Source organism: Rattus norvegicus, chromosome X (assembly GCF_021556685.1).
Source record: "Rattus norvegicus strain SHRSP/BbbUtx chromosome X, alternate assembly SHRSP_T2T, whole genome shotgun sequence".
NCBI classification, from domain to species: Eukaryota; Metazoa; Chordata; class Mammalia; order Rodentia; family Muridae; genus Rattus; species Rattus norvegicus.
In genome coordinates, this window is record NC_141554.1 from 48021858 (window position 1) to 48046010 (window position 24153).

At 41.3% G+C, this 24153-nt stretch overlaps 1 pseudogene across 1 annotated transcript; it reads left to right on the plus strand.

Annotated features, from left to right (window-relative positions):
- The first annotated feature begins 35 nt into the window (after positions 1-35).
- Magea10-ps4 (MAGE family member A10, pseudogene 4) lies at positions 36-9766 on the plus strand (annotated as a pseudogene). Its single transcript, NR_190653.1, has 5 exons — positions 36-85; positions 1629-1729; positions 6482-6574; positions 7352-7433; positions 8366-9766. The product of NR_190653.1 is annotated as an MAGE family member A10, pseudogene 4 (transcript).
- Positions 9767-24153: the final 14387 nt, after the last annotated feature.

Genomic DNA, 24153 nt, shown 5'->3' on the forward strand with positions numbered 1-24153 from the left:
AGGCTTTCACAGGTGGTGATCTTGTACACTCAGCGCCATTTTGTCAGACGCCTAGAAGGGTGGTCGCCTCGCTGTTACAGTTGAGGTAAGAATTTCAGGCTTGCTCTGAAACCTTCATGGACAGACAGTTCCTAAATAATAGTGCTTCACCCTTTTAGTCTGCTTAGTTCGCAGTCAGGTAACTTTGTGTGAACTAGCCCCTTACTCCTGGATTCTAGAGATGGTCTAAAGTCACTGGAAACTTTCCCTGAGGAAAAGCGATGGAATAGTTGGCCATTTCAAACAGGTAGCTAAGACTAGACTGTGAAAACAGTGGTTGGACCAAAGTCACCCAGATCATATGGTGTTAAGAATACAACCTCACCAAATTGGGACAGCTGCGAGGGAATGAGCGCCTAATCTACTTGTCCAGGACTGTCCTTGGGCACCATTTCCAGTGTTCCCAGAAATGCGTGACGGTGTGACATTTTTATTCTGATGCAAAGTGGATGTGTAGGTTATTTAAGCTGGATCCAAGGACCACAGGCCCCGACAAATGAGGTAGATGTTTGTCGTTTTGGGGTCCTGAAGCAAACGGAGCCCCATTCTCGAAAGACTATTGTTCTGGTTTCCATGGCCGAGGAGTCCGCAGGCTGAGGGCCTTTTGCTGAGGTCCATTGAGTTTCAAAGATGCCTCGGTGCTGACCTGGTAGTGTATGAGACACTCCACAGTCATCTATATCTATCGACATAGGGGGCTGCGAGAACATTTTTGAGTTTCCTGAGTTTAAAGGAACCTCGGTGCTGACTTGTGGTATAGAGCGCCTCCCCAGGCTTTCATATCCGGAGACTTTGTGGACTCGGCGCCATTTTGTGAGATGCCTGGAAGGGAGGTCGCTTCTCTCTGCCAGTTGGTGTAAGAATTTCAGGCTCACTCGGTACCTTTCAGGAGAGAAGCTTCCCCAAATAATACAGCTGCATCTCTTTGGCCTCCCTAACCCCCAGTTGAGTAAGCTTGTGGGAATGAACTCCTTACTTCGGGTTTCTGGAGACTGTCTTTTCCTTTTTCTAACATTCCCGGAGGAATTCAGGTGGAATCTCGAGATGAGTGAAACGAGTAGCTTTGAACGGATTGTGGAAACATTGTTTTTTTGTTTTTTTTTTTTTTTAAGGGAACCACGAATGCTAATGTTTTAATGATGTAACCTGCACCAAACAGGGGCATGCTCGTGGGAATGAGATTCCTCTGAGACTCTTTGGTGCTATTTCAGAGGTACTCACAGATGCAGGATCAGGTGACATTTTCCTTGTGAAGTTTACATGGGGAGTAAACGTTAGTGGGTTTCTGAAGCTGGATCCAGGATCCATAGGACCAGAGAATTAAGTTAGATTTGTATTCATTTGGGGTCTTGAAGCAAACAGGCACTACTTATTGGAAAGAGCTGGACCTTCAGTTCTGTTATCAGTGAACTCTGAAACCTGAATTCCATTTTGTGAGATTTTGTTGAGTTTAAAGAGTGCTTCAGTGCTGACTTTAGCTAATGAGACAGATATCTACATCCATCTAATTGTGGTGACACCGGGAATTTGGGGATGTATTCTGAGGTTCTTTAATTTTATGAAAATTTCTGTGCTGACTTTTGAGATAGAGTGATTGTCCAGTCCTAAACATCTGGTGACTTTGTGGATGCAGCACCATATTGTGAGACAGCTGGATTGTTGGTGGCCTCGCTGTGCCTTTCCAGTTGAGGTAAGAAATCCCTCTGACTCCAAATCTACTCATGATACATTGATTACCCCACCCCAACAAACACAGTTTCCACACATGGTCTTGAGTTTGAAAGACAGACACCCCCTACCTTCCATACTGTGCCACTGGGGGATTTTTCTCAGGTTTCTAGAACAATTTTGTACCAGAGATGACAGCTTAGGGTGGAGGAAAGCACACCTTCCACTCTGATGTTTCCAGAAATAATGCAATTCCATCCCTAATGTCAGCCTAGCTTCAAGTAGAGCTCACCTGTAGGAGTGAACCCTTTGTTCCATGATACCTGAGGACAAAGGAAAGACAATATTTTAAGTTGTTCTGTTAGAGAAGGAGGTGGAATAGTATACTGGGTGAAACATGTTCCCAGGATTGTAGTGTGAAAACCCTGCTTGGCGATGAGTGACCCCACAATTTATTGGATAGAAAATGTGAGCTACTTTAAACAAGGGAAAATTAATTGAAATAATCTTATTCCCTTCCTTCTCTTGGGACTATGGCAATAGTTACCAATTCAGAAATCAGACATCACAATCATTTTAAATAAAGATGCTAGATGAGAGTGGCTTTTGGAAGATTGTTTCTAGATGGGTAAGCCCAAACCACCTGGTTAACTTGTATCATTTTCAGGATCTTGAAACAAGTAGGGGTGTTATCCAAGCTTCCACATCTGCATACAAACAGTTCCCAGACTCTGCAACATCTTGTGAGATTCCTTGTAGCAATACAGCTACACCCTGCTTTCTGAATGTGGGTGAGAGCCTAGGGCAGGCAAAAAGTCTCCATCAGGACATAAGGACCAATAATAATGCCAATTTCACCCTTCAGTTAGCATTGCATGGAATGTAACAAGCTTTTAGCAGGAGATGCTTGCTGGGTCCAACTTTGTGGTCCACGAATACAGGCATAGTTAAGAAGTTCTCAGAAATAAGCTTAGCTCACATTCAGGGAGGAAGTTAGACCTGAGAGTGGACCATAAAAGCTCCAGTCCAGAGAAAGTGTCACATGCCATTGTTACTGGGCACTAAACATGGCCCCAGATGCAGAATTCAGCCTCTGCTCACTTTCAACAATGTAGAGGAGCAATGTTTAAGGTTACATGAGCCTCAGGGGTAAGTTCACATTCATGTTGCAGTAACTTCCCTGTCGGTGGATTGTTTAGGTCCCCGGCAGGCTAGAAACATGGTTCTCAACTTGTGGGACACAACCCTTTTGGGATTATATATCAAACACCCTTCATATCAGATATTTACATTAGGATTCACAACAGTTGCAAAAGTGCACTTATGGAGTAACAACCAAAATAATTTTAAAGTTGGGTGTCACTACCACATTAGGGAATGTATTAAGTGTAAGTATTAAGAAGATTAAAGAACACTCATCAAGAGAGTACCCAAATTGTTATTCAGTGGGTCCATCTGGAGGAATGACCCCTTCCATTCCTACTCTGGGATTCAATGTCTAAATTTTTAAAAAGATTTCTGAGAGGAGTGTGTTTTTCTGTTATTTGTAGAACCCTCACATAAGATAGAAAGGACCACTGGAGGCTTTTCAGATTCTTGCAGTAAATCCGGGTTGGTTGGTATGAGTGAGCACTTTCTCTTGCAAGAAATGACTTGGAGTCCTCCAAATAATTTTCTGCCATTTCTGGAAGTTACAGAATGCCATAGTTCTCACTGAAGGGGAAGAGGCCCTCCACATACTGCCACATCCTCATCCAGGTGCTCAGGGAGGTGTTATATCACAATTTTAGGATCCTGGAGGGCTGACACATGCTTTCAGTCAGAGTAAGTGTATAGTAGAGTGCAAAGACTCTTTCATAATTGGGGGGCCCAGAAAATGCAGGTCAAGCTCTGCTGTCTAGTAGACTCAAAATAGTACTTTCTTGCCTCCGACCAGCTGTCAGCAGTTGGTTACAGTGTCGATGCCATTTTTAGAGTTCCCTGGAGGAAGGAGGACTTGGTCCCTTTCTGACTCAAGTGTAAGTTGCTGGTGACCTACACATGCCCTGTACCATATAGACAGCCTCCATTTAATACAGTTGCATGCCTTTGACTAACCTGAAACAAACAAGAACCCTTATTTGTGGTCCCGTATTCCTGCCCCACTATTTCACCTACTTCCAAGGACTTGCAGTACACAGAACATTTTCTTTCTGGAGCTTAAAGGCTGCCGTACTTTTAGCTTTAATGGAATTCATGGTGGCCTATACTGCATCCTTTCTGTATAGGAGGGTCAAAGATAACGCAGGTGCACTGTTGTTTGTGTCCCTTACTAAAGAGTCCTGTAGTTTGAATCAAATAGGTGAGCAGGAAATCATAATTCCTCAAAGGCCAGGTAAAGACATAGTCCTCTTTCTTACAGTCTGGGTGAGAAGTAAGGGTGAATTGTAGATTAATTCAGCTATATACTTATTGTACACACCTGCAACGTATGGGATGACACCATGTAGAAATTAGCCTTTTCTGTTTTTTTTCACCTATTGAAATCTGGGAATCTTTAGTTAGAGAGACACTTCAATGGTTACCAGTACTTGCTGGTTTTGCAGGTTCGATTCATAGCCAGGAATGGTGCTTCACAACTCCATTTCCAAGGCAACAGGAGCCATTTTCAAGTTCATTTGTGTATGCGCCAGGAATATATGTGTTCTGTTTAAGTAAACTTTTTTAGGTCTAGTAGTGATGGGACTTGGAGGATTTGGAAGAGTGTAGGACATAAATCATGCTGGTAAATTTGGTAAGATAGAGCAGATCAGGACCCAGAGACACAGTGTCACACACCTGAGTCTTAGGTGACTCTCAGCTCCCTGACTGACTCATTGACAACACCCTTGTGGATAAAATAAAAAAGATTTCTGGAGTCATCAGATGAGGCCAGTACAATGTGAGGGTGAGAGCTCTGGTTTAACATCTGAAATCCTGCTTCAGATTTAGTCGCCCCAGATTAAACCAGCTCTACCTAATTAGTCTCAAGTCAACTAAGCAAGTACAATCAAGAGGAGTATGTTCCCAGTTAGACAAACATCCCAGCATAGTGGGGTATGTAAGTCCCACCCCTAGCTGAGGAGCTATAGGTAATTGATACCTACTGGGGAGATTTTGTTTTCCTTACGTTTGCAGATTCTTGTCAGTTGATCATACTTCAGTCGATGTCCACATGCCCAAGTGTATAAAGGTATTACAAATTTCACTAAATGTGCTAAAAACTATGAGAGTCCAGTATTTATAGGGACATGGAGGGTTTGGTAGAGTGTGTACAACATAAAAGCATGTCAGGAAGTCTGGTAACGTGCAACAGGTCAGGACATGTAGGCTCAGCGGGCACACACCTGAGGCTTAGTTGACTCTCAGCTTGCTAACAAACCCCTTACTTGGAACACAGGCCATGCTTCTCACACAGAAGAGAAATGATGTATAGTCATGTAGGTTAAAAAAGAATTCTGCATGTTAATGAGCTACCTGGAGGCCTGAAGGTTTTAGCCAATAAGCTTCCCATTTTGGAAATCCCACCTGCAAATAGTATTTAATATCAGGTACACCCTGAGAAGCAGGGTATAGTTTTAAGCATCCATTTTGTGTCATGACAATAAACAGTTTGGAACCACAGATTGTCTCTGTTTACCAAGAACTGCTGTGGGAAGCCATGGAGGCCTTCTACAGAGACCCAGCTTAATCTCCCTTAGAAGGCCTCTCTGTGCTCCCTGCCACAATTGCCACCATGCCAACCGCTGTCCATCTAAAGACTAACATACCCACTGGAACAATCTGGACCTCCACTTTACCCCAGCTCTTGGCTAGATGCTGTTCCCAGTCGCCAGGATCCCAGACTCCATTCTCAGCTCTTCTGTAATTCCCAGCATAGCTTGGAAATCTAAGAGCATGAGAACCCCACGGCCCTGAGCTCGATGAAAGATGAGGAACCCCCTTTACCAACTCTGGCTTTCCTACATCTCTGCTTGTGGTTTTCCACCACCAGAACAGAGCCTAGGTGCTTCTGTCTGGCCTAGCACCAGCCCTGGCAGCAGGAGCATGGGATAAGCACAGTCAAACTCCCCTTTTCCAGCTCCCCAGTGACAGAGCTGACAAGGCCCTACAATACAATAGGAGAGATGTTGAATATGATTAAATTGTAATTTATGAAACTATACAAATTTCAAGAAAATATTTTAAACTTTCATGATGCTCTCTGTGTACTCCTGCAGATCCTTGTATTCAAGATGAAAGTTTTCAGTTAGTCTGAGGAACCCCAAATTAGTGCTTCCCCATATCAATTCTGTATCTAACATGGTGGAATTCATTCCTAGCAGTAAGGCTCTGTCCTCCAATGGGACTCTGAGTAACATCATTTTTGGAGCAATTGTAATAGACAGAGCCCAGTCTCCATGAAGTGATATGTGAAGACCCTGTGTGTAAACTGAAGAGATGTCCTATTAGATAATCCAGCAGGATCAGAACAATAGGGATTATAGTACACGTGACTAGGGTAGTCAAATGAGTGGCCTTCTTTGACCTCAGTAGATAGAAGGTCAGAACCTTATTCTGAGGTCCGTGGTAAAGAGGTCCTAGGAAAGAGAGTTAATCAAGGTAAAATCCAGGGTTCTCTATGGACAGCACACTTCAAATACTCCATATAATATCCAGCATTGCCATTGCTCTCATAGCTGCTCTCATAGGCAGTGTGAGACACAAACCACAGTTATGCATATACACTCCATTATCATTCTCTCTCTTTTCTAAGGAAGGTGAGCCTATCCACTGAAGGATATCAGAGCAGCAGTTGGAGTATCAGAAAATTATCAGAAGAGGTGTCCAGCATTTGTAAGCAGTCTAGGTAAGTTTGAGTTACCATGGTGAGACCTAAAGGAGAGAAAAAGAGCAATACCCTCCATAACACAGACTTTCCTAATACCTGCCAAACTCCCTAAATTTTTCCAGGAAAGCCTTCGGTATGTGAGTACTGTGACTGCCTGTCCTTTATGCTTCATGATTTGTTTGTGATTTATTTGCGAGATGAAGACTTTGAAGTCAGGTTGGCTGAGGAGTGATGTCAGGATGGGGAACAGAGAGAGGAGTCACAGGATTAGCTGTATGTCAGACATGTATGTCTGGGGACTATGAGTCCACAGCACAGAATATACAAACTATAATATCTCAGTATGTTCTGTGGCCAATAATCAGGGGCATTAGGTGTCATGCTTACTTGTCCATTTGGCAGGAATGTGGATGTCTTTGGAAAGATGAGGTCTTGTGTTAATTGCACAAAAGTGAAGGTGCCAGGAAGAAGTCAGTAAATCAACCTCAAGTGGGTTTTGAAACCCCATTATCAGCCCAGATTCACTCAGGTCATATGACCAATCCAAGATAACCCACTCAGATGTAAAAGGATTTGTCATCTTCTCAGATATCAAGAAGGAATACAACTTGACCCGGGTGCATAGCCATTCTTAAAGACAGGTGTCCAAGAATCGTGCAAGTCCATGTAACATCCTCCAATATAGAAGTGAAGGAAACCTGTCACAGGCCCCCCAAACACTTCTCACACACCTGACATACACACTGCTGGAAGGGGATGTCTTGATACGCACTCTATCTTTTTTTCTGGTCACAGGTCTCAAGGAACTGAGATCCTGGGAAGGGGGAGTTTGACTGGAGATATCAGAGTGAATATCTCAAGAGGGCAAGGACTGAAGGTAAGGACTGAAGATTTCCTGCCATTTAAACAACATGGGGTTTGTCCTCTACCTGCCCTCCTGTAAGCTGTGAAGAAGCTCAGGGACCATAGACGATTTCTGTTACCTCTTCTTCTCTTCCCTCTGTATCACAGAAATAGGACCTTGGTTTAAATAACTTAGCCTCAGATCATAAGGTGAAGCAGTCCAGACCTTGTCACTTATCAAGGTGAGCATAGGGCAGGTCTCACACCTTAGGACACATGAACACCACTGAATTGTCCAATCTCTTGTAAGTTAGTCTGAATCTGTGCAGCCAGATGTGAAGTGCCATTCACGCATTATATTATGTTTCAAAATACTGGTCAGTTAAGATTTTTCAGTAGACTATCTGATTGGCAGGGTCTAGCACTTGCAAGGGAAACATGAGTAACCAGAAAGATCATAGAAGACACCACTTACTGGGGTATTGTTACCCCGCACCCCCACAGTAGACATTATCAGTACTGTTAATGAAAATTCAGTCACAAACTAGCAGTTTGAATCTGTGGAATGTGGTCAGCATGTCTTAATGATTTGAAACTCAAAGATATGAAAATCTTCCTCTGGGATAGTGTCCTCAGATCCTGTAACCGGGGCACAAGTATCTATCCTCAGAATTTATGGGGATGTAGATACTGCAAGTATATAACAATGGTTCAAACAGTTGAGAAATGAACACCCGACATTCTCTGGCATCAAATATTCTGGTGGTATCCCTGAGCTTATCTTCCCTCTGACTGCACCCCAAATAGGTTGTTCATTTTCTGTTTCTGTATTTCAAGGTTCTCAGACTGCTATGAGTCCTTGTAGCCTAGAGCACTATTCAGAGGTTTTGAATAACATGACTTTTCGCAGGTTGTTCGACTGTGACTGCAAATAGAATCCATAAACTCTCTCCCCTTTCCCACCAGGTCTGTGTCCTCCTTGTTCTGATTAGGACAGTATCCAGCCTGTCTGTACCAAGGAAAACCACAATGGATGATGCCCATAACATCCAATACAGCAACCTCCAAGACAATGCTCAGGCCGAACAGGAGTTGGACAATGCCCAGGCTACCATGGCTGCAGCAGAGGAGGAAGAAGCCACCTCCACCTCAAAGGCCGAGTATGGTAGTGGAATACCAAGTCCTCTCCAGAGTCCTGAGAGAGCCTGCTCTCCCTCTGTGGCACTGGCCTCCATTCCTGTAGGCCCATCTGAGGAGGCTTCCATCAGACAATTAGAGGCGCTGGAAGACCCACTCTATTTGTTGCACAATGCACAGAACGTAAAGGTGTATGATTTGGTGGACTTTCTGCTTTTCAAATATCAAACGAAGGCATTCACTACCAAAGCAGAAATGCTGGAAACCATTGGTAGAGAGTATGATGAATATTATCCTCTGATCTTTAGTGAGGCCTCTGAGTGCATGAAGCTGGTCTTTGGCCTTGACATAGTAGAAGTGGACCCTTCTGTCCATTCCTATGTCCTTGTCACTGCCCTGGGCATCACCTATGATGGGATGCTGACTGATGTCCAGGGTATGCCCAAGACAGGTGTCCTCATAGTTGTACTGGGTGTCATTTTTATGAAGGGAAACTATGTCAGTGAGGACATTATCTGGGAAATGCTGAATAATATAGGGTTGTGTGGTGGGATGGATCCTTACATACATAGAGACCCCAGGAAGCTCATCTCTGAGGAGTTTGTCCAGGAAGGGTACCTGGAATACAGACAGGTGCCTAACAGTGATCCTCCTAGCCATGTGTTCCTGTGGGGCCCAAGGGCCTTTGCAGAAACCACCAAATTGAAAGTCTTGCAGTTTTTTGCTAGCATTACTAAGACTCATCCCAGAGCATACCCTGAAAAATATGCAGAAGCTCTGAGAGATGAGATAGACAGGGTCGAGGCCTGGATCTTCCAGCAGATGCTTCGACATCTCTGATCTGGGCACTGTCTAGTGCACTGGCAATTCATATCTAACATCAGGTCAGACAGAGTAGTCACTGATCCAGCTATTGTACCCTCAACTGGGAGCTGGTGGGAGGAGAGCATAAAGCTTTCTATGTTTATTCTATTTGGGTGACTTTAGGATTCTTGGCATTTCAAAATGTTAATACTCTTATTATAAGTTGCATTATGTTCAAGTTTAATCTTTTTGCAATGCATGCATTCTTGTTTTCCAGATTTGAAACTGCATGAGGATGACTTCTGTCTGTCTTTGTAAAATGTCCCAACCTACTAGTACACTGAAATTGGAATTAAGTTGGTAATGGAAAAAATCTCAGCTTTAACTTGCAAAACAAGAATAAAATAAAAATTTTGATTGTCTTATACTTTTTAGTCTCTCATTGTGGTTAACATATTAAAATTTAAACTAAAAATTATAAATTGAATTTCTATCACAAAACACTTCACTGTTCTTTGTAAAGTTGTGTGTTAGCAGTGGGATATTTCTAGAATTCAGATATTCCCTTATCTAATGAAAAGTGGCATACAGTTTAATCCAGAGCCATCATTTTTCTAGACATGTTTTGGGTAGGATCCACAGCTCTGTCAATACAGGTAGGGGTTCTTCAGATGACTAGCACTAGAATGGAAGGTTTGCAGTGCGATCTGCTGCAGCAAGCCCTCCCCCCCCCCACGTCAATGTTGAAAACCAAGGCATTTGGGGAGTCCTAGGCACTTAACAGCTCACAAGTTTTGTAAGTTCTAATCCACTCTATAAGTTCTTACATTTGTCAGTATCCAGTCAATCATGAGGTATGCATTTAGGAAAAGTATTCATCCACATATAAGCATGTAATAGTTGTTAAGTAAATGACAATAAAGCTAAAACCCACAAGTCCAGAACTTTTAGGTAAAGAGGGGTTCATACTTGAGGAGTGGGGTGTGGAATTGTATCAACATACTTGGGAACTGCAGGTATATTGGGAGTACTTGAGGACAGGGGTGGGAGAAATGGGGAAATGGAGGGAGAGAATGCAGAGAGTGACAGCTGGAATTGGGGAACATTTTTTTTTGGAGGGATGAAAGCCTAGTTTGTAGGAAACATTCTTAAGTCTATGACCTTTATTGTGGTGGTTGAAAAAGCTTGACTTATGGGAAATGGCACTTTAATAAGTGTGATATTGTTGGACTAGTGGTGGCCAAGGGAAACCTCACATCCTTCTTTGAAGTGGAGAGGTCTAAATAGGTAGAATAATGCAAATCAATCCATTCTTATCATCCTGTACAAAGCTTAAGTCCAAGTGGATCAAGGACCTCCACATCAAACCAGATACACTGGAAATTTTCCTGAATAGAACTCCAATGGCTTACGCTCTAATTTTAAGAATCAATATAAAACTGCAAAAAACTAACATAAGGCAAAGGACACTGTCATTACTACAAAAACAGCAACCAACAGATGGGGAAAAGATATTTACCAATCCTACATCTGATAGAGGGCTAATATCCAACATATACAAAGAACTCAAAGAGAGAACTCAGAGAGCCAGATAACCCTATCAAAAATGGGGTACAAAGCTAGACAAGAAATTCTCAGGTGAGGGATATCAAATGGCTGAGAAGCACCTAAAGATATGTTCAATATCCTTAGTCAGCAGGGAAATGCAAATCAAAACAACCCTGAGATTCCATTCTCATACCAGTTAGAATGGCTAAGATTGAAAACTCAGGTGAAAACTGATGCTGGTGATGATGTGGAAAAAGAGGAACACGCCTCCATTGATGGTGGGATTGCAAGCCAGTGCAACCAGTCTGGAAATCAGTCTGGCAGTTCGTCAGAAAATTGGACATTGTGCTACCTGAGAACATAGCTATAATATGCCTGGGCATATACCCAAAAGATACTCCAACATGCTCCAGCATGCAAGGATACATGCTCCACTATGTTCATAGCAGCCTTATTTATAATAGCCAGAAGCTGGAAAGAACCCAGATACCCCTCAACAGAGGAACGGATACAGAAAATGTGGTGCGTCTACACAATGGATTACTACTCAGCTCAAAAGCAATGACTTCATTAAATTCATAGGCAAATGGATGGAACTAGAAATTATCATCCTGAGTGAAGTAACCTAATAAAAAGTCCACATTTTATGTATTCACCGATAAGTGGATATTATTCCAAAAGCTCGAATTATCCAAGATGCAACCCACAGGCCACATGAAGCTCGAGAAGAATGACGATCAAAGTGAAGATGCTTCAGTTCTTCTTAAAAGGGGGAATAAATATATTAATAGGAAGGGATATGGAGACAAAGGTTGGAGCAGAGACTGAGAGATTGGCCAGTCAGGGCCTGCCCCACCTGGGGATCCAGCCTATATATATATATATATATATATATATATATATATATATATATATCCACCAAAACTTGACAATATTGATGAAGCTAAGGAGTACATGCTGACAGGAGCCTGATGTAGCTGTCTCCTGAGAGGCTCAGCCAGAGCATGTCCAATACAGAGGCAAATGCTAGCAGCAAACCATTGAACTGAAAACAGGGTCCCTGTTCGGGGAATTAGAGAAAGGACTGAAGGAGTTGAAGGGGCTTGCAATCCCATAAGAACAACAATACCAACCAACCAGATCTCCCAGGGACTAAACCACTATCCATAGAGTACACCTGGATAGACCCATGGCTCCAACTGCATATGTAGCAGGTGATGACCTCCCTGGGCATCAGTGGGAGGAGAAACCCTTGCTCCTGCCAAGGCTGGACCCCCCATTGTAGTGGAATGCCAAGGTGGGGAGGCTGTAAATGGGATGGTTATTGAGTGAGAACCCCTTTAGAAGAAGAAGAGGGAGATGGGATAGGGGGCTTATGGCCAGAAAACTGGGGAAGGGAATAACATTTGAAATGTAAATTAAATAATCTAATAATTAAAAAGAAAGATAAATTGGAAAGATGAAGTGGATACTGGGAAGAATTGCATGACTTCCATTTCAATAGTGATCCATCATAAAATTAAAGAGATATATTTATAAAATGAAAAAAATAGCTTAGTGTCCCTGAATGTTAGGTCATCATGTATATGAACCTACAGAGTCACCTATCTGCCATGAGGTTCACTTCTATGGATACTGAGAAATTTAAAGCTCTAACAAATTATTGACGGTCATAGTCATAAACCCTCAGCAGGATATTTAAGGCTTAGCAGGTGTTAAAAGTACAGGGCCAGTTCTGTCTGTACAAATTTCAGTGCTGTTTACTTACTACACTCTCTGACACACTCACTAGATAACTCTAGGCAAAATGATAGCCACCCCAAGATTTATGAACTAGGAAGTTTCTGGGGAGTTGGTAAACCAGTCTCTTATATTAACTGCTTTAATACAATAAATAAACTAACAAAAATGTATCCAAACTAATCAGCAGAATAAGAGAGGCCTCAAATTAATAAAATTAAAAAAGTGGGCTATTAAATGCACACTAATAAAATTCAGAGGATTATTAGAACACACTTTATAAACTTATATTCTAATATTTTGCACATCTGGGGCATATCTAAATGGTAGCCTTGCATTCAGAAAGCCCAGATTTCAATCCCCACCACCACAAAAATTATGTGAAAAACTGGACAATCTAGACAAAATGCTAGATATATATGATGTATAAAAATTTATCAAGCACATTTTCGTCTTCCTTCTTCTTAGGTTTCATATGATCTGTGAACATTAATTGGAGGAAAAGCACTTGGTCCTGTGAAGGCTCATTTCCCCAGTTTAGGGGAATGCCAGGGTTAGAGTGGGTGGTTGGGAATGGAAACATTTTCATAGAAGCAGGGGGAAGGGGTATGGGAAAGGGGGGAAGGGGATAATATTTGAAATGTAAATACGTAAAATATCCAGGAAAAAGAAAATTATTAAAAAATCAAGCAGCATATTGGTACCAAAAAAGACACATACAAAATGGAATAAAAACAAGAAATAAAGGGTCAAGGAAAAACACCCATTCAAAAACCTAATGTTTTACAAATACAAAGATTCCAAAAATATGCAATAGAGAAAAGAGAGCTCTTCAGCAAATGAAGATGGGCAAAACTAGATAGTCAAGTATAAAAGAAGAAAACCAGAACCCTATCTCTTACACTGGACAAAAATAAATTCTGAGTGGATCAAAACCTATCATATGAGACAACGAAACTCTGAAGATGCTAGGGGAAATCATTGAATAAAATACTCCAAGGCATATATAAAGAAAATACCATGTCATCTAGTTATACATAAAGACTTTCTGAAAAGGATTCTAATTGCTCAGAGCATAGTAACAAAAATTGATGAATAAATTTGTATCAGTTTAAAAGGCTTCTACAAAGCAATTAAACAGTTGCAAGAGAGAAGATTCACTATAGATATGAGAATTTCTTTGCCAATTGTACAGCTGACTGAGGATTGATATCTAGAATTTATAAAGAACTCCCAAAATTAAACAATAAAACCAAATCACCCGATCAGTAAATGGACAAATGAACTGAATAGATAGTTTTCAAGAGAAGAACTTTAAAAAGTATTCAATATCCTTAGCCATCAGGAAAATGCACATTAACACTGCTTTGAAACTCTATCTTGCATTGATAGAATATTTATCATTACAAAAACAAACAATAGGTACTGACAAGGCTTTGGGGAAAGGGAAACCATTATGCAGCACTAATGAGAATATACACTCAGTCTCTATGGAAACCAGTATGGTGGTTCCTCAAAAAACTTAAAACAATATTATATTATGACTGAAGTATATCACTCTTAGTTATAATTGGAAGACTAAATAGAACACCCCACAGACACTTGCATGTCCACGCTTGCTGCTACTCTATTCACAATAGCCAAAATATGGAACAAGCCTAAATAAGTGTTCATCCACAATTAAATTGATTTTATAAGTCCTATATATACAGAATGCCGTTATTTGGCAGTAAACAATAATGAAACAGCGACTTTCAGGAAAATGGATACAACTAGAGGTAATTATGTTAATTAAGTTAAGCCAAGCTCAGAAAGACAAACATCACATTTTCTTTCATATGGGAATCTAGATTTATATATGGGTCAAAAAATACAAAAGGGTACTACTGTAGAGATCGAGGATTTCAAAAATGAGGAGGATGTATGACATGCAATAAGAGTAAGAAAGGCAAAATATCACACATTTACTCTCATTTGTGGAATCTAAATTTAACTATATATTCATGTGTGGTATGAGAGCAGAGAGTGAACTTTTGGCACTAGGGAATGGACAAGCAAAATGGACAGAGGAAGAGACTGGGAGGGTGCATGTAAATATGAACAACATACAAATATATATATATATATTTGAACCCATTATTTTATATGCTAACTGAACAAAATTAGAAGATTATCATTGACAGCAACTATACCAAAATAAACAAGGTGAATTTAGACACAAGTTTTATTAAATATAAAGCATTCCATGAAAGACAAAACTGGAAAATCAATCTTTAGCTTTATATCGTTTTCCCAACAAATACAGAAAAATCCACTCCTGTTAAGTGTACTAGTAATACAAGTAACAATATATCCTGAGCCGTGAGCAAACTCGCAGCACAGGTTAAAAATTGAAACCAGACAAAATTTGTTGTCTAAATAAAAGAGAATAAGATATACAAAATTCATGTACTAGAATATCAAATATACTATAGATCAATAATAAAATATACTAGAAAACTGTAAATATTTTAAATTAAAACATTTTCTAAATAATCCTGCATGAAAGAAAAAAATTAAGAAATTAGAAAAGATTTTAAATGATATAAATATTTTAAAAATAAATGGTATCTCTCAAGCAGTACTTAGAAGGAAGCTTTCAGTATTATAAGGCTCATACCTTTTTTTATTGCATATTTTTAATTTACATTTTAAATATTATTCCCTTCCCCGGTTTCCTATCCATAAGGCTCCTATCCCCTCTCCTCCCCCTTCTTTTATAAAAGGTGTACCCCCTCCCTAGTGATTCCTCCTTCCCACATCCCCACCTTGACATTCCCCTACACTGGGGGTGTTCGGAAGGGCTTCTCCTCCCTTTGGTGCCCAATAGGCCTATCCTCTGCTACATATGCAGCTGGTAATGCTTAGTGTAGAATTCTTAATGTAGAATTAAAATTTAAGAGGAAGATAGCATCTAAAAATAAAAATAAAAGGAATGCAATATAATAGAAAATAAAATAATAAATGTCAAGAGGCTAAAAGATGGATTAGTGGTTAAGAGCAATTGATGCTTTTCAGAGGACCCAAGGTTCAGTTTCCAAAACCCACAAGGAGGCTTACAACCCACTGTAGCTCCAGTTTCAAGGGATTCAACTCTGTTTCTGCCCTCCTTGGAGAGTGCATTAGCACAATACACACATATATGCCGGTAAAATATACACATAATTGTTACAAATAAAGGAGATGCCACCACCATAGATATTAAATAATAATGAAATATTTGAATAACTGATAATACATTACACGTATGTAGGCAAAATGAACTATATAAAATAAAAGGCAAGTTTTGAAATACAGTTTACAATTTATGAAACCTAACATACACCATAGAGAAAAGCTGTGTATTGGCTCACAAACCTTGCTCTCTTATATAATAGAAGTGATACCATTTACTGTGGACTCAGACCTCTTCCATCATTATTAATAAAGAAGATACTCCTCAAACAATCCCACAGTCTGATGTGATGGAGACTATTTTTTAACTGAGGTTCCCTCTTCTTCAGTAATTGAAGTTTGCTTTGTAAATACCAACACAAAGATATTTATAACTTTTTAAATAAATTCCAAACTTTACTAAAAGAGAACTGAAGGATAAGGGGTGTGACTCAATGGTAGAGGGCTTGCTTAGCATACACACAGCCCTGGGTTCCATCACCAGTATCAGACAAGACAGAGAACTAAAGGGAAGCTTTTTTGATATGAATCATAACCAAAGACTACAAAAGGAATGATGAAAAATCTTATATAAAATATTTCATAAAAATATGAAGACAAGTACTTCCTTATTCAGTATATAAGCCACATTTTCTTGATGCTAAAACCTGTGCATTTGGTTCAGGCATCTGCTGGTCTAGAATTTGAAAACAATTTGGATAAACTCTATGAAATCAATGCAATTTCTCCAATGACAGATAGTAGTGTTTTACGTAAAATACAACCTACAAGGACAAATGCTCATATTTGGCTTTACAAGAAAACCACCCAAGGAAACAAAAGTAATATCACTTCAGAATGTTCCAATAATTTAGTCATATAATTTTTAAAAAAATTATCTTCACTAAATGGAGAGAAACTTGGAGCAATCCCACTAAAATCAGGAACTAGACAAGGCTGTCCAATCTCTCCCTACCTATTCAATATAGAACTCAAAGTCCTAGCCAGATCAATCAAATAACAAAAGGAGGTAAAAAGGATACAAATTGCAAAGGAAGTGAAAGACCCCCAGAACAGGGAGACCTTCCCTCAAGTCTCGGGATGATGCGACCCCCCAAGAACTCACGTGAGACCGTCCTTGCTGTAATAAACATGAGGTTTATTGATAGGAACCAGTGCACTGGGGTCGAGACTCATATCCCACGCAGGGGCAGTGGAGTTCAACCCTGAGAGGCTGGGAGAAAGGGTATTTAAAGGGAGAAACAACAACCCAAGGGGGCAGTGGTGGTGTCATTGGAAAATCACAAGAATACCAGTGAAAAATCACAAGGAGAAACTCCCTGTTTCTCAAGATTGTTCTCTAAGATTTTAATCTAACTTTATGGTCAGCTAGTATAAGTAGAGGGCAGGGTCTGGAATTTGAGGTATTTAGGGTTTTTTTTAAACTTCTGACTTCTTAGCTGCATTTTTTATTCTTTCATTCCCTACTTCTTCTAGTGTCTAGTTCTAATCATAGAACTAAATTTTAGTATCTTTATAATATTGGCTTTCTTGTCCTCCTAAAGCATGATACTGTTGGCATAACATCAAAATCTTAACAGTACTCACTCTTTCTCTAATGAAGGTAACTAGTTTCTTTAACACACATGGACCTATAATCAGAAGCAGAAGCAAAACTAAGAAGGGTCCCATAAGGGAAGATATCAGAGTAGTCATCCAAGGAGATTTACTAAACCTGCTCTAGAAACATCCCCGATGCGCTTCTCTGTCTCTCTGTCTTTTGTCTAACCTTTCTCTAAGTTAATTCATGGAGTCTTTAATTACTCCTGAATGGTCTACATAGAAGCAACATTCTTCTTTCAGTGTAGCACACAGACTCCTTCTTTAAGGAATATCAGGTCTAATCTTCTCCTATTCTGAAGGACTACCTCTGAGAGGGAGGCTAGGTATTCTTGGAGGTCAGCTAAAAAGTCTTTTTCACTCTTTTTGTATCTGAGTCAATGGCAGTTCTGAATTCTCTATAAGCCTTGCATTGCAGGGCAACAGCAGATGTCCTTGTAGCTGCCCTTGCAGCACCTAGATAGCCTTAAGTAATTCTCAACTCTTAAGATGGCCCTAAGTAATTCTCAACTCCTTTTTTTTTCTTACTAAGTCGTTAGCATCAGGATTCTAATCTGGACACTATCTAAACCTACACACCAAGGTCATGACTATCTTAGAACTTCTAAACGTATGATCCCTGAGGCACAGTCCCAAGAAGTGTTAGAAGTACTAACGCACATATGCCTTCATAGTAAGGGTATGTTACATCATTTGCAATAGAAATCAAGCCTATCCCCACATCTATCCCGATGGAACCCAGGGCAAACAGGAAATTCTTGTTTCTAAAGCACACTCCTCAAGTGAGCATTATAGCTACCTCCCAGTCACGTCTCTGATGTATTCACTTATCTGATGTGCAAGTCTAGGGAGCTTTTTGAAGATCTAAGTGTCCCTTTAGGTTCCAGCTCTCAGCCCAACAGCTAGTACTCAGCTGGTGAGGGCTGAGATTGACGGCTGTCAGGGTGGTCAGCAGCACCAGGTACAGTCCCTTCCAGTGAGGCTCGAGTGTCTGGGTTCGGTGCCATTGTATGTAGCCGAGTCTCTGACCTGGAACTGATGAGATGTCTCAGGGGTCCCTGGGGCATAGGCTGCTGCCAGCTGTGACCAGGCTTCTTTCTGTATCACCTGTAGGTCTTTTAGCCTGGCATACATATCATTATTATTATGACATGTTGGTTCAGTAACATCATCTAATACAGTCAGAGGAGCTGAGGCCCCATATAAGATCTCAAAGGGGATAAGGCTGAATGTGGAAGGGGTATTTCTTGGTCTGAAGAGAGCAAGAGGGAAGGAGTGCCACCCAGTCTGCACCAGTCTCCATGGTCAATTTGGTCAGGGTCTCTTTTAGAGTTTTATTTATTTACTCTACCTGTCCTGAACTTTGAGGTCTCTAAACACAACGTAATTTCCAATCGACCTCTAAATACTTGGCCACACCCTGGCTTACCTTGGCAATGAAAGTAGGGCCATTGTCTGACCAGATTACCTTGGGCACTCCAGACCGGGGGAAGATTTCTTCCAGTATCTTCTTGATGACTGCAGAGGCCGTCTCTTGCTTGGTTAGGAAAGCTTTTATCTATTCCTGGAAAGGTATCTACAAGCACTAGGAGATACTTGTGACCATATTTTCTCAGTGAAGTTCACGTTGACTTCTCACTAAACTCTCTAGGTCTCTTTGCCCTGTTTGCTTATTAAGCATTCCCTTACTGACATACCTTATACTTTTTTACTGCCTCTCTTGGCTAAAAAGTCTATTATATATACCTTAACTACTTGGACAAACTTATCTCCTAAATGAGTCCATTTCTGTATTTGGCAAAGTGAGTCTTTTCTTTGTTCTCTGGGTAGTATAGCTTTCCCCTCAAGTGTGTCATTGTCCGTTTATCTTTTAAGCAATTTGGGCCTTTTCTAAGTGAGGCCATCCCTTAGTCCGATCCCAGTTCCCAGTGGCTGTCTCTTGCAGGCCTGTAACCAGGATAGGCTCCTGCATAGCCACTTTTCGAGCCACTTGATCTGCTTTGTTACTGTCCCATGCCACTGAATCTCTTCCCTCCTGATGTCCTGGGCAATGAATAACACAGTTGCTGACTTTATCAGGGGATCTAAGAGGTGGCAAAGGCATCTGCAGTGCTGAAGTGCTGGGCAGTAGAGGTTCAGCCATCCCAGATGACATTCGTGTTGTCCACCATGGCAGCACCCACTTATCTCTGACCTTTCTGAAGAGAACTGTTCCCGTCTGTGGACAAGGCAGCCTCTGCTTTCAGCAGGGGTCGATCAGTCAGTCGCAGAGGTCTTTCCTCCACCAGTACTTGACACTCGTGCTGTGGTGGCTCCAGGTCAGGATTGGGTAGCAAGGTGACCAGATTGCCCCCAACCGGTGGAGAATCTAGTCCATGGCAGCTGACCAGTGGTCCCATCTTTTGGGATGTTCTATTCAAAGGCAAAACAGCAGCCACTCTATCACAGTTTAAGTCCTGGATTGGGTGATAATTGTTAGTGCCCGGCTGGCAGGAGTGACGTGTTCCAGGCAGAACGGCACTAAGACACACATCTCCCAGCATCAGGTACTGGTGCACTGAGACAGGTCTTAAGCTCCACATACACAGTCTGCAGATATACATACACATGGCCTCACCCAGCCATTTCAGCCCACACAAGCCATTTTGGAGAGTAAATTTCTCATGAGCAAGGGATAGGGGCAGTCAGAGATGACCATGAACTAGTGGGTTACCCGGCCCACGCCAAGGTCCACTGTTCTTTGGGTAGTCCATAAGTATTTTTTGTTGCCAGTAGCCCCCTGTAATCAAGGTCTTTTGCTAGACACTAGTCCATTTGGGCGTAGGAGCACAGAGTCTTAGGTTCCCCGTATTCACAAAACAACTGGGCGGGCTTCCCTTCTATCTTTGTGCATAGCCAGCACTCTAGGACCAAGAGGCTTGCCTTCTGGGCCACTGGAGAGGCCCCTCTTGTTCTTCCTGGGGCAGTCCCTGACCCAGTGTCCTTTTTCTTTGTATTAGGCACACCGATCTTTAGTCAGGAATTCTCTTCTGTTGCCAGGTACTGTCTTCCTAGGTTCCTTAACTACTGTGGCCAGTATATGTTCCTCTCTTGTCTTTTATCTCTCTTTAGCTCTCTAGCTTCCTCTTCTTTTTGTCTGTTTTCTTCTCTAGCTTCCTGCTCTTTTTACCTTCTTTTCTCTTTCTCTCTCTGTTCAACCTTACTTTCCCTCTAACTTACACTAACTCTCTCAGCAACTTAGCTTAACCCCTCAAGTTTCTTCATATCTTTTTCTTGCCTTAGCCAAATTGGTGGGGCGTTTTCCAGCCCTCAGAGACCCACCATTGGAGTTTGGCAGTGGACCCGGCCCTCCCTACCTTCAGTGGAATTGAAGTCAACAGGCAGAAGTGAGGGCCTTTGTCCCACGAGCGACCTCGCCAAGCAAGAAAACACGCGGGGACATACGAATCCTTGCGGCAGCCAAAACTTTATTAAAATCTTAAAGAGAGCACCACGCGCCCGCATGGCGCGGCTTATATACACCATAGTGTGGCGCATCCACACCTGATTGGTCGCTCACCTATGATCTCATAAGGCACACCCCGGAGTGGGCAAAGACCTGGCACGAAGGCACTCTTGCACATGCGCACACAGTTAACTTCCTGAAAGGAAGTCAGCTGGTGCGGCGGAGGCCAGCGCCATCTTGTAATGGCAGAAGCTATCCTGCCCTTCCACGTGGGGCGCAGTGGAAGCCAGCGCCATCTTGTGGTGGCGAACGTTAAAGCAGCCCTCTACATCTCCCCCTATTTATTTATATTTTATCACAAATCATTTATTTTATAACAAATCATGATCACCCTATCGCGTGCAATGAGGAAACCTCAGCGATGTGGAAGGGCTGATCAAAGGAACATTGAGTCTCTCTCATCCCAGTGCAATGGATCCACAGATCCATGGGGTGCAAGAGCAGTGAACTCAGATACCGAGAGTCTCTCTCATCCCAGTGCAATGGATCCACAGATCAATGGGGTGCAATAGCAGAGAACTCAGATACCGACTAATTCCTGAGCATAGATAACCAAATTCCAGGGGAGGCCCCTTGTACAATGGCCACAAGGGCTTGAGTGATAACGGCCTTGTCACGTTTCTGTTGAGATCTGAGTTTGCAAACCAACCATAGCATGAACACTAATCCACAGCATAGGGCTGCACCAAACAGAGCCACTCCCGATAAGTAGCGGGCACCTCATCTGGTTCACCTCAGCTGTTACCACCAAGGGCCGTAGTCAAGCCGCTCCTACAATAGAATTTAGAATTCCCAATTGTTAGTAACTACTCCAGAAAGTTTACCCACTGTGCTTTTCTAACAATAGATTGAGGGAGGATAACTCCAGACACTGCAGACACAATGTCTGCAGCAGTAATGGCTGCTACAATAGCAGCGAAGGTGTCAAGGTCTTTTCCAGGACAGTTCCGGATCTCTGGAACAACCAGCAGGCATGGAACCATTTCTGAGATCTGTACAACCAGGGCAGAGTTCCCCAGTCCACAGCAGCTTTACCCAGGTGGCATTCCTGTGAAGCTACAGTCTGTAAAATGACCAGTTAAGGCAAGAAGAGTCACCAGGGAATGAAGGGGGCAGCAACGGCTGGAGTCCAGTCTTCTCCAGCAAGCAGCAGTGCACAGAGGGTCAGAGAGCGGGCCATGGTGGGACAGGACACATGCAGCGGTAACACTGACTGCAGCAATGGCAAAATCTCTGTGATGACAAAGGATGAAGGGAAATCTTTCATCTTCCTCTCAGGGCAGAGGGATGACTCCAGGGACCCGAACCACGAGAGCTGAATCTTCATGTAACCAGGATCAGCAAGTCTCAGCAACCACTCAGGCAGCTGGCACACTCTTGTAGCATCTTGTAGAAAAAACACAAACATTCCCTCTTCCCCATATAAAATATCTGGACAGGATCATGTCAATATGTGGATCTTTCTATTTCACCTAGGCAGAAGTATGCCTAGTTGTAGGGTGCCATAAACTTTGGCATCCAAATTTTAAAATTGAAATAAAAGGAGCATTATTTAGCATACAGGGATAACTCCCCCTTTTTATTTATAAAGATATAGTAAAGATATTATTTATTAAGGTAAGTCCTCGAGGATTAAATTGAGGACACTGAACACTTGTATTTATAAATTGACTTGTATGCCAAATTATTGTCTCCAGCATTATTGTTTTGGGTATATAAAGGATGAGATTTTTTGACTAACTGTTCCTATGTAAGGCCTATCATCTGTCTGGTATCATTGTCCTCCCTTGCTAAAGAGCCCAGGCAATCCAGTTTGAGTTCTTAAATGTCCTATAAAGGAACAGTACTTAGTGCTCTTAACCACTAAGCCGTTTCTCTAGCACCTCACAAACTTTATTCACCTAAACAGAAGCATTAATTAGAAATGTCAAATCTTGTAAATATTGTCCAATTTCAGTCTTACTAGAAATCCCTGAACTGGCAGGGTGAGGCTGGGAATAGAAAGCAAGCAAATGGAGTCTTCCTCTTTTCGTGAGGGTGTGTTATCAACTCCATTACCATTTTCAAAGAGCTGGGTCTATGGTTTTGTTTAGTTGTCTGAGTCAGGGCACTGAAAGGACAGTGAGTTGTCAGACATTCACACTGAAATCACTCATTGATTTTAAGTAGGAAACCTGTCTCTAATAAAGCATTAAGTAATTGAAATCAATTGTAAACCACAAGCCACACATTGGCTATCAGTATGTGAATTGAAAGTTTGATTTAAAAACAGTGGCTAAACTACGGAATTTAATAATCTGTGTTGAAGCAATAGAAACTCAAGAGAATAAACAAGTGATCCAATCATATATGTAGCCTTTTCATTAGATGAACCACCTATAAATACACTAAGCGCATTTCCTATGAGTTGTATGCACAAATATACAGGAAGTACAAAAGCATGTAAAGAGTAAAATTATCAACTTTGCCTGAAAAATTTGTTTATGTAATAGGCCAAATATCAGTATTTTGTAATAACCAATTAACTGTTGTTTGGAATAAGATATGTTTCACCAGGTTTCTTTTTAAAATTCTTTTATGACTCTAGTCTACAATTCTGTATTAACACAGCTGAAGCTTTATCTCCAATGTGTATAACAAAGACCTAAGTCCTCTAGTAGGGTGAGGTACTTAGCCAATTAACATATCCGTAGAAGCTTAAAATTAGCTTCAAACATTCTTTTCTGGAATAGTGTAACAGCTACTCTCCAAATATTAAAGCTCATTTTGAGAGCAAAGGTTTGTAGTAAAAATTTCCATATACATTGAAAGATTTAAGTTCTAACTTCTTACATTAAAGAAGCAACACAATTACATAATATAAGGCTATTAGCCATTCTTAATGATATCACTCTATGGGCTCTCTAAAATTATAAGCAGGCTCACGAAGTGAAAACTCAAAATAAATCCTCTAAATCTATCTTGAAATGGCAGTTGGAGTAAGTAAACTGGCTGTAATGTTCTCACAAGTTCCAAAACCTCATCAATCCTTTGTAAATCTTGTAACAATCTCTACCTGTTTGATTTTTTCTTAATTAAAAATAAGTTTGAGTTAGTCAATGTAACACTGGCAATCCTTAATCATAATCTTTAAGTTCTCTTTGTAACACCAGAGCACAACCACAAGGTCACCTGAGTTCTGAGTACATGACTAGGCAGCTGTCCTTGG